The sequence below is a fragment of the Narcine bancroftii genome, chromosome 1, assembly GCF_036971445.1.
Source record: "Narcine bancroftii isolate sNarBan1 chromosome 1, sNarBan1.hap1, whole genome shotgun sequence".
NCBI lineage: Eukaryota > Metazoa > Chordata > Chondrichthyes > Torpediniformes > Narcinidae > Narcine > Narcine bancroftii.
Genome location: NC_091469.1, coordinates 15,417,517 through 15,430,483, shown reverse-complemented (window position 1 = coordinate 15,430,483; position 12,967 = coordinate 15,417,517). Strand labels below are relative to the sequence as shown.

Below are 12,967 nucleotides of genomic sequence, written 5' to 3'. Positions count from 1 at the left end.
AGATGCTTTAAAAAAAAGGCATTGTGCACAGAAATTTTGAAATCAGGTTGCAACCAAATTTTGTTGAGGTGGTGGCCACATTTAAAGTATTGTGTGCAGTGCGAGTCACTACATTACGGGAAGGATGTGAGACTTTGGAGAGAGTGCACAAGAGGTTCATCAGGAAGTTGCATGGATTAGAAGGTATGAGATGCAAGGGAAGGTTGGACAAGCACAGATTATTTTCTGTGGAGTATCAGAGGCTGGAGGAGATAATAGAACTTTATAAAATTATGAGAAGCATAGAGAGGGTAGATAAATTGAGGCTTTTTTCAAAGATGAAAATATTAGATACCAGAGGGCATGGCTTTCAACTGAGAATGGGAAGGGTTAAAGGGGGTATGTGTAAATTTATCTACACAGACAGCAGTTGGTTGCTGCAAAACGCTGCTGGATAGGTGATGGAAGCAGATATGATGGTGACATTTAAAAGGCATTTAGAAGGGTTCAAGAACAGACAGGTAATGAAAAACGTAAGCAGATGGTAGCGGTTTAATTTGGCATCGTGGTTGGCACAGACTTTGTCGGCCAAAGGGTCTGTTTCTGCTCTGTTCTGTTCTGTCTTTGAAAGCCGGAATTTTAATTCTGTGCAATTTACTTTGCTGTCTGTTTAAAATTGATAACATATTTTGAATTGTACACCTTTTTGATTTATTTCAGTCCAAAGAACCACTGGCATTGTTTAAATGTATGGCACAGAAGAATAAATGCCAGTCCAGGTTATGCCTGAATTCATTTAGAGTGGGTATGTTGAGCATCCCTCCAAAGCTTACTGTACCATTGGTATCTTTGTGCACGATATGGCAAGAGAACAGGAATAATGGACAGCAGCAGAATGCTAGAGGAACCGTGGTCAGTTCTGCTCCCTTTTCTTGCTCTTCGGTGCACTCATCCTAAACTCATCAGGAGAATATTACAGCTCCACCAAATTTTTAACAGAAGAATGAATGGCAGGAAATTCTATTGCACTTTAAAAAAAAAACCAAGATGATGATTGTTCTCAATTCAACCCACAAATGACAAAAAAAAAATCATATATTTTTAAAACAAACATTAAGGAACAGCCACATTTTAACATGTTTTTTGAAGTATATTGACCCATGCAGTTTGGCATCCAGAGCTGAATCTCCACGTTTACAAAGATTAAACAGTTCCAGGTACAGAAATGCTCACTTTCTGAGGTCCTTGTATATTTGGTATCTTGCTTATTTTCTTTCAAAATAAAATCTATCTTACTCTTTCTTAAATGTATTTAATGAGGCAGCCTTTACTGCTTCTTTGGGTAGAGAATTCCACAGATTTACTTATTCTTTGGCTTGGCTTCCCGGACGAAGATTTATGGAGGGGTAAATGTCCACGTCAGCTGCAGGCTCGCTTGTGGCTGACAAGTCCGATGCGGGACAGGCAGACACGGTTGCAGGAGAAAATTGGTTGGTTGGGGTTGGGTGTTGGGTTTTTCCTCCTTTGTCTTTTGTCAGTGAGGTGGGCTCTGCGGTCTTCTTCAAAGGAGGTTGCTGCCCGCCGAACTGTGAGGCGCCAAGATGCACGGTTTGAGGCGAGATCAGCCCACTGGCGGTGGTCAATGTGGCAGGCACCAAGAGATTTCTTTAGGCAGTCGTTGTACCTCTTCTTTGGTGCACCTCTGTCATGGTGGCCAGTGGAGAGCTCGCCATATAACACGATCTTGGGAAGGCGATGGTCCTCCATTCTGGAGACGTGACCTACCCAGCGCAGTTGGATCTTCAACAGCGTGGATTCGATGCTGTCGGCCTCTGCCATCTCGAGTACTTCGATGTTAGGGATGAAGTCGCTCCAATGAATGTTGAGGATGGAGCAGAGACAACGCTGGTGGAAGCGTTCTAGGAGCCGTAGGTGATGTCGGTAGAGGACCCATGATTTGGAGCCAAACAGGAGTGTGGGTATGACAATGGCTCTGTATACGCTTATCTTTGTGAGGTTTTTCAGTTGGTTGTTTTTCCAGACTCTTTTGTGTAGTCTTCCAAAGGCGCTATTTGCCTTGGCGAGTCTGTTGTCTATCTCGTTGTCGATCCTTGCATCCGATGAAATGGTGCAGCCGAGATAGGTAAACTGGTTGACCATTTTGAGTTTTGTGTGCCCAATGGAGATGTGTGGGGGGCTGGTAATCATGGTGGGGAGCTGGCTGATGGAGGACCTCAGTTTTCTTCAGGCTTACTTCCAGGCCAAACATTTTGGTAGTTTCCGCAAAACAGTACTACTCTCTGGGGAAAAGGAGTTCCTCCAAATATTTATCCTAAAATCAAGTCCCCATAATCTGGAGGCTATGTTTCCTTGTTCCATTCTCGCCTGTCAGTGGAAATCATTTTCTTGCTTCTACCTTGTCTATCCATTTCATAATTTTATACATTTTGAAAAGATCACCTTTCATTCTTCAAAATTCTGCTGAGAACAGTCCCGGGTGACAGGTAAACTCTCCTCAAGTGCTAACCCCCACATCTCTTCTATCAACCTGGTGAACCTCCTTTTCACCAGTACATCAGTTCCCAAGTCAGGAAACCAGAATTGCACTCAGTACTTCAGATGTAGCCTCTCCGGTGCCCTGTTTAGTTGCAGCACAACCTCCCGACTCTGAAATACAATCCCTCCAGCAATGAAGACCAATATCCCATTTGCCTTTTTGTATTACCTGTGGCACCTGCTGCAACCTTCTGCGATTCGTGCACAAGTACCCCCCCCAAGTCTTTCTGTACATACTGTAGCATTTTCCAATCTTTTACCATTGGAGGTGCTACTTCTGCTTATTGAATAAAATCACAGAACAAACCTTAGAATCCTAGGATAGTACAGATTCTATCACCAATGTGTATATGTACATATGTACAGATGGTAGTGTAGGATGACTGTGATTGGCTGAGAGTGTAGCCATACCTACTGGCAGGTCTTAAAGAATTGCTCCTAACCAGACCAGGTCATTCTGGACTGGTCGACCTACTTGTGATACGCTCCAGTCTTTTAGTTAATAAAAGCCTTGGTTTGGATCAACAAGTCTTTGGTTCTTTTGACGTACATTACAAATCCCTTTAATTTATGGCAAGGGGGGTCTCTAAGTTACAAAGCAGAAGAGGAGGTGAGGCCAGCAAGCAGATCAGTCATGGTCATATTGAATGTTGGGACAGTTTGAGGGGCCAAATGGCTTTTTGCTCCTAATTTCCTGAGTTCTTCTGGTGATTATTGTGGAAATTAAATCTTTGAGTAGTGAAAAAAAAATCACATCTTGTTGTCAATAATTGGTGTAGATTTACCTTGTTCACTATTTCCCAATCATTTCCCACCCAAGAGGTGAAATTGCTTAATTTCAGCATGATGAATTGATTTCATTGATGCCTGCCAAAACTGAATAAATTGAGAAAAAGCTGAGCAGTGACATAAGAATAAATTGTGAAAATCAAATCAGGCAAGCAGTAATCCTCTTATCCTTTGCTCCTAATAGCATAGAGGTGTTTCTGTGGTATGCTGTACATCTGGTATTGGGCAGTGTATTTCATGAAAATATATCTGTGTCATGTCGGCATATCTTAGTGGATTCAGTGTTGAATTAGAGAATCTCCTCTTGCAGCTCTGTGTTGACCCCACTGATGTACATTCATTCAGTTCTTCACATTAAAATGACCTGACGCACAATGTGGATTGAACATTTCTATCCATGATACTGTCTGACTCACTGCATCCCTCCAGCTTCTGTTCTTCACTCAGTCCTTTGCTGGGTTAGCTTGATTTTATTAGAAAGTAGTTTCAAAGACCGATGTAATTCTACTTTCTGTTTCACTAACCCTGCATGTTAAACTCAAAATACTCCGATAATTCTGATTGTGATTTAATACAGACTCCTAATTACACATCCCAAATTTGACCTCCTTTTTAACTGGATTTTGTTGTCATTGTGTGACCAAAATGGCTGCTAATTGGCATATGTGCAGAGGATTTGAGGGTATGAGATGTGAAGCAGCAAATGCCAAGATCGATGATTCACCCATTTTTTCTTCATGAGATGTGGTGATTCTCGCCTTCTCCATGCAAATCAAAGTGGAAATCACTTGAAATAAAATACATTTTTTTTGCTATTTGCAAATTAGAAGTGCTAGACTACTAGAACATGTCATATTTAGATGTTTGATGTCTGAGACTTCAATAACAGTTTCAATTACAGTCCAACAAATAACCTGCCCTCAACTCCTAATGGAGTCAAACAAGAAAGTCTGCAGATGCTGTGAATGGAGTTGATACACAAAAGTGCTGGAGAAACTCAGCAGGTTCCATAGTATATGAGGAGTATCCATTGGAGGCAAAGATATGTAACCCAATGTTTCGGACCTGAGCCCTTCGTCAAATCATAATTTTGTAACTTCCTAACGTGTATATCTCAACATATTAAAAAAATTATAAGAAAATTTTGATATTTGTTCATATTCCTGAGCGCATTGGAGAAAACATTTTGGCTAAATGCATCCATGTTGGTGCACACGTCTATCTCATTCCCCCAACGAACATTTCCTGTAAGATAAGAAGAACATAAGAAATAGGAGCAGGAGTCGGCCATCCGGTCCGTCGAGCCTGCTCCACCATTCAATATGATCATGGCTGATCTGACCATTGACTCAACTCAAATATGATTAATGAAGTAGCCTCAAATGCTTCCCTGGGCAGAGAATTCCACTAATCCACTACTCTCTGGGGAAAAATAGTTTTTCCTCATCTCCATCTTAAATCTATTCCTCTGAATCTTGAGGCAGTGTCTCCAAGCTCTGGTCTCACCAACCAGTGAAAACAATTTTCCAGCCTCTACCTGATCTATCCCTTTCATGATTTTATATGTTTCTATAAGCTCTCATTTCATTCTTCTGAATTTGAGTGAGTATAATCCCAGGTGATTTAGTCTTTCCCCGTAGATCAACTCGCTCCTCTCCGGGATCAACCTGGTGAACCTCCTCTGGACTGCCTCCAAGGCCAATATATCCTTCCTCAAGTATGGAGACCAGAAATGCACACAGTACTCCAGGTGCCGCATGGCCTCCCTCCTCTTGACTTCTTTTCCTCTAGTGATGAAAGCCAACATTCCATTTGCCTTCTTAATAACCTGCTTTACCTGCAACCCAACTTTTTGTGATTCATGCACAAATATTCCCAAATCCTTCTTTACATCATGCTGCAGTTTTTCATCCTTAAAATAATAATCTGCTCTTCAGAATTCTTACCAAAATGGATGATGTCACACTTATTAACATTGTACTCTATCTGCCAGACCTTTGCCCACTCACCTAACTTAACTATATCCTTTTGCTTTTCCACTCAATTTAGTATCATCCTCAAACTTGGCTACACAACACTGTCCCCTCTTCCAAATCATCAATGAAAATGCTGAACAGCTGCGGGCCCAGCTGCGGCACCCCACTTACCACTGTCTGCCAATCAGAAAAACATGCATTTATCCCAATTCTCTGCCTTCTGTCAGTTAACCAATCCTCAATCCATGCCAATATATTTCACCCAACTCCATTCATCTGTGTCTTACTGATGTCACTTGTGTGGCACTTTATCAAATGTCTTCTGGAAATGCAAATATACCATGTCAACCTGTTCCCCTCTATCTGCTGCACCCATTATATTCTCCAAGTACTCAACCAAGTTTGTCAAACAATACCTTTCCTTTCTGAATCAATGCTGTGTCTAACTGATGGAAACCCTTTGTTCTAAATGTCTCGCTATTTCATCCTTAATGGCAACTTCAAGCATTTTCCCAATGATAGACATTAAGCTAACTGGCCAATAGTTTCCTGTCTTTGGTCTACATCCCTTTTTAAAAAGTGGGGTGACATTTGCTGTCTTCCAATCTACCAGGATCTGTCCAGAATCCAGGGAATTTTCGTAAATGACTACCAACACATCGACTATAACTCCCGCTATGTCGTTCAGGGGACTTGTCCACTTTCATACACATTAGTTTGCTCATCATCAACTCTTTTGTAACAATAATTTTATCGATGCCCTCACCTCCCTTCGCATCCCTATCACCACTCTTTGACATGCTGGATGCATCTTCCATCTTGAAAACTGACAAAAATATTTGTTCAAAGCCTCAGCCACTTCCTCATTACTCAATATTAATTTCCCTTTCTCAACTTCCAAGGGACAAATGTTGACTCTCGCCACCCTCTTCTGTTTTATATATTTATAATTTTTTTTTGCTATCTATTTTTATATTTTGTGCTAATTTCCCTTCATGATCCTTCTTCCTTTCCCTTATTTCCCATTTAGTTGTCCTTTGTTTCCTTTTAAAGTTTTCCCAATCCTTCAGTTTCCCACTACTCTTGGTGACTTTGTATCCATGAGCTTTTAATTTTATACTTTATTTCCTTAGTTAACCAAGGCTGGCTCTTCCATCTTTTACGATCTTTATTTTTAACGGAAATATAATTTTGTTGAGCACTGAAAAATCTCTTTGAAAGTCTTACACTGTTCCTCCACTGTTCTGCCAACTAGCCTGTGCTCCCAGTCCACGCTGACCAATTCCTCCCTCATCCTGTTGTTGTCTCCCCTGTTCAAGCATAATACACGAGTTTGAGATGTAACTATTGCACCCTCCTTCTGTATGAGAAATTCAATCATACTATGATCGCTCCTTCCAAGAGGGACTCTAACTACTAGCTAGATGGTTAATTTTAACTATCTCATTGCACAACACTAGATCTAAAATAGCATTCTACCTGGCTGGTTCCTTAACCTGCTGCTCAAGAAAACTATCACAGATGCATTCTATAATGTCATCCTTCATACTCCCTCGACCAACTTGATTTTCCCAATCTACGTGGAAGTTAAAGCCCCCCCACGACAACTGCCGATCCATTCTTACATGCCTCAGCTATCTCTCTTGTCAACTGCCTGTGCCGCTGTGCTATTGTTATTTGGTGGGCGTTAGACAACTCCCACCAGATTTTTTTTTCCCTTTACTATTCTTAATCTACACAAATGGACTCAACATTCTACTCCTTACATCTTGTATCATCTCTCACTATTGCCCTGGTCTCATCCTTAATTAAGAGCGCCACCCCACCTACTTGACCTTACTGTCTATCTTTTTGTATCACCTGATACTCTTGAATATTTAATACCCAATCATGCTCATCATGGAACCATGTTTCTGTGATGGCCACTAAATCATATGCTTGGGGACTGATTTGCACCTCAAGTTCACTAACGGGCATTCAGGTAAAGTGCCCTATGTTCATTGTCCTTATCGAATCTAGTGATGTATGCATCCTTTGCTTTTGACTTTTCTGCCTTATCAATCTTCCCATCAGGCCTGCAACCCCAGCCTCTACAAAAAGCACTCATACTTGGGGCAGCTGATGGCATCACATGTGGTGAAGGACCTGTTTTTGTTTAGTACTTTTCTATGTTCTAAGGGCGATCATGTGTGTTTCTGAGCACTGAATCAAAGCTTTAGATACCTCTGCCAAAATATGAGCGTGTTTGGGATTAACTGCATCTCACTTTGGAACTGCACGGGCTGTGTTGTTGGTACTCAGTTCAATTGGTTTCTCTGGCTGTTGAAAGTTGCCATGAGCATTGCATTCACAAGTCCTGTGAGCTCAAGCATACCAGCTTCCATTGCCTCACTGACTGAATTTGTCAAACTCAGCACAGCTGTCAGAGCGGGAATGCCAGCCATGAATATGAGAAAATAAGTAGAAGTATTTTTGCGCCAACTTTTGTGTCCTTTTATTCTTTCAGGATCTCATCTCTCCTGCTGACTCTTAACACCCTTGAATTTTGTGCTAAACCAAAATCTCAATTCAGCCCTTATTTTCCACAATGAAAGCTTCATTTCACTCTCAAAAAGTGTGTATCTTTATATCTTTGTGTGCAGCATAAACAAATTTTAACATACAGGGCAGTGGGTACATGGATTGAGCAACCAGAGGAAGTTTCAGGTGGGGAGAATTGCAGTACAATGTTCAAAGTGCATTTGGACAATCACATAGGCAGGAACAGTTCATAAGCACAGAAAAATGGGTTTAGCTTAGAGTGATATCTTGATTGGCATGGTCAAGATGTGCTGAAGGATCTATTTCCATACTGTGAGGCCCTAGGAATCTTGTATTAACCTGCCACATATTTTCAAAGTATCCCTCCCAAGTGTTTTCTCTGCATTTCCTGTGAGTTCCTTGACTAGGAATTTCCAGAAGTTTAAATGTGAAGATAAGCAAAGCATTTATCAGCTCTGAGCTTTTCTTGGGAAGTTCTTTTATGAATTTGAAGTTCAAATCAAACCACGGGTAATGTATAGTTTGGAAAGCGCACTGCGTTTGGTTTGATACTCTTAGGCCAACGTGTGCTGTGATACTGAGGCCACAGGTGCTCTTCGAGATCACTTGCTTTCCCTTTATCCGCTCCAAAGCAGGGGTCAGTGTTGGGGCTGCTTCTTTTTACAATGTATATTGATGTTTTAGATTATGGATTAAAAGGTTTTGTGGCTATGTTTTGCAGATGACACCAAGATGGGTGGAGGAACAGGAAATGTTGAAGAAAGTGAAAGGTTGAAAAGAGACTTGGACAGTTTAGGAGAGTGGGCAAAGGAATGGCAAATGGGATACAATGTTGAGGAATGTTTGGTTGTACATTTTGGAAGAAGAAATAAATAGGCAGATTATTATTCAGATGGGGAGAAAATTCAAAATTCACAACCGCATAGGGACTTGGGGGTCCTTGTGCAGGATATCCTAAAGCTTAACCACCAGGTTGGATTGGCAGTAAAGAAAGTGAATGCAATATTGGCATTTATTTCAAGAGAAATAGTGTTTAATTGCAAGAAGGTGTTGATGAGGTTTTATGGGCATTTGTGAGACCTCATTTGGAGAACTGTGTGCAGTTTTGGGTCCCTTTTCGTAGAAGGGATGTAATAATGAGTTCAGAGAAGATTTACAAGGATGATTCCTGGAATGCAAGTGCTAACATATGAGGAGCCTTTATCATTGGAGTGTAGAAGAATGAGAGGGGATCTCGTAGAAACATTTCACATACTGAAAATATTGGACAGAGTAGATGTGAATAAGATGTTTCCCTTGGTGGGTGAATCCAGGACAAGAGGGCACAATCTTAGAATTAGAAGGTACCCATTTAAAACAGAGATGAGGAGAAATTTCTTTAGCTAGAGGGTCATAGATTTGTGGAATTCATTGCCACATGCAGCTGTGGAGGCCAGATGATTATGGGAGTTTAAGGAGGAGATTGATGGGTATCTCAGTAGTCAGGATATCAAGGGATATAGGGAAAAGGCCAGAATTTGGAACTAGATGTGAGAATGGTTTTGCTCATGGAGGAGTGGCAGATCAGACTGGATGGGCTGAAAAGCCTATTTTTATTCTATCTTGTGAAAGCACAGATCATCCATGGCAGCAGACAGAGAGTTGGATCAAATGAAGGGAGGAATACTAGTTACTGGAGGGGTGATTGGACTTTGATGGGAGGGAGGCTGGCTGCAACATCCATTGAGCTCTCTAGTGGGTGATTTAATGATGACTACTCGGGAAGATGGGAGTGGTGGCTGCCAGATTGAAGACATTTCTAAGAATATAACACTGTTTTGATAAGGGCAAACTCAGGTCCTTAGCAAAACTCTGCGGTGCAGAGAGGTAGCTGAGCATCCCAAGTGAATGGGAAGTTGGATGATTTAAACACTTGGGCATCAGTACACTGGAGATCATTGCCTCTGTGGTGAAGTTTGAAGGAGCTTCAGGATCAGGTGGCAATGAAAGGTTAGGCAGAGCCAGGAGCAATTCAGGTGGTTTTGGACATTGTGGTTGGAGAGGTATCATAGGGATAGGATTAGTCAGTGGATGAAGGGAGTTAATTATCTTGAATTGAGTGATAGGGTTAGGAAGTGAAAGCTGCAAGCTAAGTCACAAGGTAGTTTGCAGAAATCCCAGTGTGGAGTTGCACATTGATAATACAGTTGATCTAAATGAACTCAACAATGGTCCTTCCCAGGGCAGTTGGGGGCAATTTCTTTGGCAGTATTTCAAGAGAAATGTTGACCTTCATGATTCCTGCCTTGAAGCATCAGATCCTCAATAATAAGATGCCAACTGACATACCAAAGTTGGAGATGGTATCACTTTTTACTCTATGCTGCGATTGGGTGGCAGTGAAAGGTACAGTGCTCTATGGCTGATATTGCATGGGCTCATGTATGGAACAGTGCAGAAAAGGAACAGGCCATTCAATGCTCGATGGCTGGCTGACCATAATGCTAAATTAAACGTGGTTCATGTCCCTCTATTCCCTGCATATTGATGTGTCTTATCTATAAGGCTCTTGCATTCTGGTATCCCGTCTGCTTCGATCAATATCACATAACTATATAACTGGATGAAACAGCATTTGTTTTGGACCACAGTGCACTTACATACACACATATTACTTCTGGCAGCCTGGTGTAGCCACACACTACTTTGTGTGATAAAATAAAATTAATAAATAACTATCGTCCTCTCATCTTAAGTGCATGTCCCAATCTATGCCTTTTTTATGAAATAATTTTTTCATACTTTTAGTTGAGCTTAATTTGGACCAGGGTACAGGTTAGCTTCTAACAATTATATATAAACAATGTCCAAATTGATTGAGTTACACATTATTAACAATATGCCTCATGTAAATCAGTATGAATGTGATTGGGGCAGAAGCAGAAAGTGGCAGAAAATATCAGACTTCTTTTATTCAGAAATACAGCTCTTGCAAGAGTGCCACATTCCAGAACAATGGTTCGTTCCATTACGGAATATGTGAAAGGCCTCGTGAATTCTGATGTGACATAAGCCTTTTGTCAGAAGTTCAGCAGATTGTTCCTCATTCCTTACTCTATATCCCAATTCCACAACATCCACTATTACCAATTCTCCATCTTCCCCATGCTTCAATTTGGTGTCCTTCCTCATTCCCAATACTCTGTCCATCCCATTCCTCAATTCCATCTTCCTCATTCACAACTCTCCAGTCATCCCATTCCCCAATCCCATCTCCTTCCCCAATCCCATCTCCTTCCCCAATCCCATCTCCTTCCCCATTCCCCATTCTACATTCTCATTTCCCAACGCAGTTTCTCAACCCTTGCAAAGATTTTGAGTAATCGACTCAACATCTCTGATTTTAGAAAGAAACAAAGCCTGATGAAAATTCTGCATATAGATGCTCATTACAGAATGGAGTCTAATGTTGTTTTATGTGTAAAGGTACGTGGATAAATCTAAATCTCAACGGTGCTTTAGCCGTGATCAATGTATCATTTATAGTTCAGCATGGAGTAGTATTTTATTAGCCACTGAGAACAGGGTTTGCTGATAATTACTGGAAAGAAGGTCAGGAGTCTAAATTAATTGTAATGAGAATAAAGAAAGTGAAGTAATTAGTATGAGTAACACCAAGTCCAGCCATGCATCGACTTGCATCCGGGTTACGTTCTGGAAGTAGGGATGCAAATCGATTTGGGCATGTGATGATCATTATAGGTGAAATATACTGCACAACATAAGAAACCATGACATGCATATGGATTTACCTAAACCTTTATTATTGTACATACACATGTCTAAATACCATAGTTTAACAACCTTGGTAATTTTCATTCGATTCTTCAAGATGGTGATTACATTTAAGTGAGACCATCCCAAGTTACGCGCTGTAACATTTACAGTTTTTCCACTTCCATGCTTTATCACCTTTACCTTCTCTTCATATTGATGGCACACCTTTTCTTCTCTGATTCTGCCAGAGGCTTGCTTTGGGGGCATTTAGGCCTATTTTCAGATAAAGTTGACAAATTCTTTGGAAATGACAACCTGCATTCAGTGGTTGAAAAAAGATGTGTGCATACTCAGATGATGTTTGACAATATTCTTCCAGTCTATCCTGGATTCCAACTGGTCCGAGCAGATTGAAAGGTCGCAAATGCAGAACTCCAATTCAAGACAGTAAAGAAAAAGGGAGGTGATCTGACAAAAGTTGGTAACTTGCAGTGAATAGCGTTGTCATGTTGCAATCAAAATATCAATATTGTTTCATCTCTCTACCTTGGACTTTGATTTCTAATAACATTGTACCCTGAACTCTTTGATCTACTATTACACCATGTCTTGCACTTTTTGATCTTCTATACTGCTACACCCTGCACTTTGTTTTATTATTGTTACACCTGCTGTTCTTAAATGTGTGTTGACTTGCCTAGATAGCATTCAGAACATATTTTACTTTATAGTCAAAACACACTGAAATGCTGGGGAACTTGGCTGGTACTTCAGCTTTCATAAAAAGGCAAAGATATCTTGCCAACGTATTCCACCTTGTGCCCTGGTACATGTGACAACAACAAAATAAATAATTTGAATTGAAAGGAAAATGATTGACAAATGAAGCACTTTTTCAGGATTCCTCTCACAGTGGTCGGAAGGAGACCAATGATGTGGTACATCTGGATTTTAACTAGGCATTCAATGAATGAGAGCCTATAACTGGGTTTGTTGTAACACATTAGCATGGAGAAAATATGGGTTAAAGGAGAGAAATCAAAGAGCAGGAATGAATGTGCCCTTTTTCAAGTTGGTAGGTGGCCACAAATGAATGTCAGAGGGACCTGGTCTCAAACATCAGCCTCACTCAGTTCAGCACTGCAGGTCTTTTTGATCTTGACAGAACAACCATTAGAGGAAGTTTGTAGTTTTGCTCTCTGTATGAAAGGAACTTGTCTTAGAGGCAGGAGAGAGTAAATTTACCATCCAGCCTCCACTCAAACAGAGTTTAGAAAGATGCAAGAGATGTTCAGAGGTTGGATGTCAAGAGGTTGTTTCCACAGGCTGGAGACTTTACAACAGGCCACTTGATAAGGAGTTGCCAGCTG

At 40.9% G+C, this 12,967-nt stretch overlaps 1 protein-coding gene across 11 annotated transcripts in view; it reads left to right on the top strand.

The window, feature by feature from the left end:
• The window catches only part of LOC138755303 (receptor-type tyrosine-protein phosphatase delta), a 1,191,445-nt gene that overhangs the window by 95,058 nt on the left and 1,083,420 nt on the right, over nucleotides 1–12,967 (top strand). Inside the window, exon 1 of one of the 11 annotated variants that reach the window (XM_069921086.1) lies at nucleotides 10,964–11,306. The exons of the other annotated variants lie outside the window; for them this stretch is intronic. The gene's annotated coding sequence lies outside the window, so the exon portion shown is untranslated. Of the gene's footprint in view, nucleotides 1–10,963; nucleotides 11,307–12,967 lie in introns of those variants that run through there. 11 annotated transcript variants of the gene reach the window in all.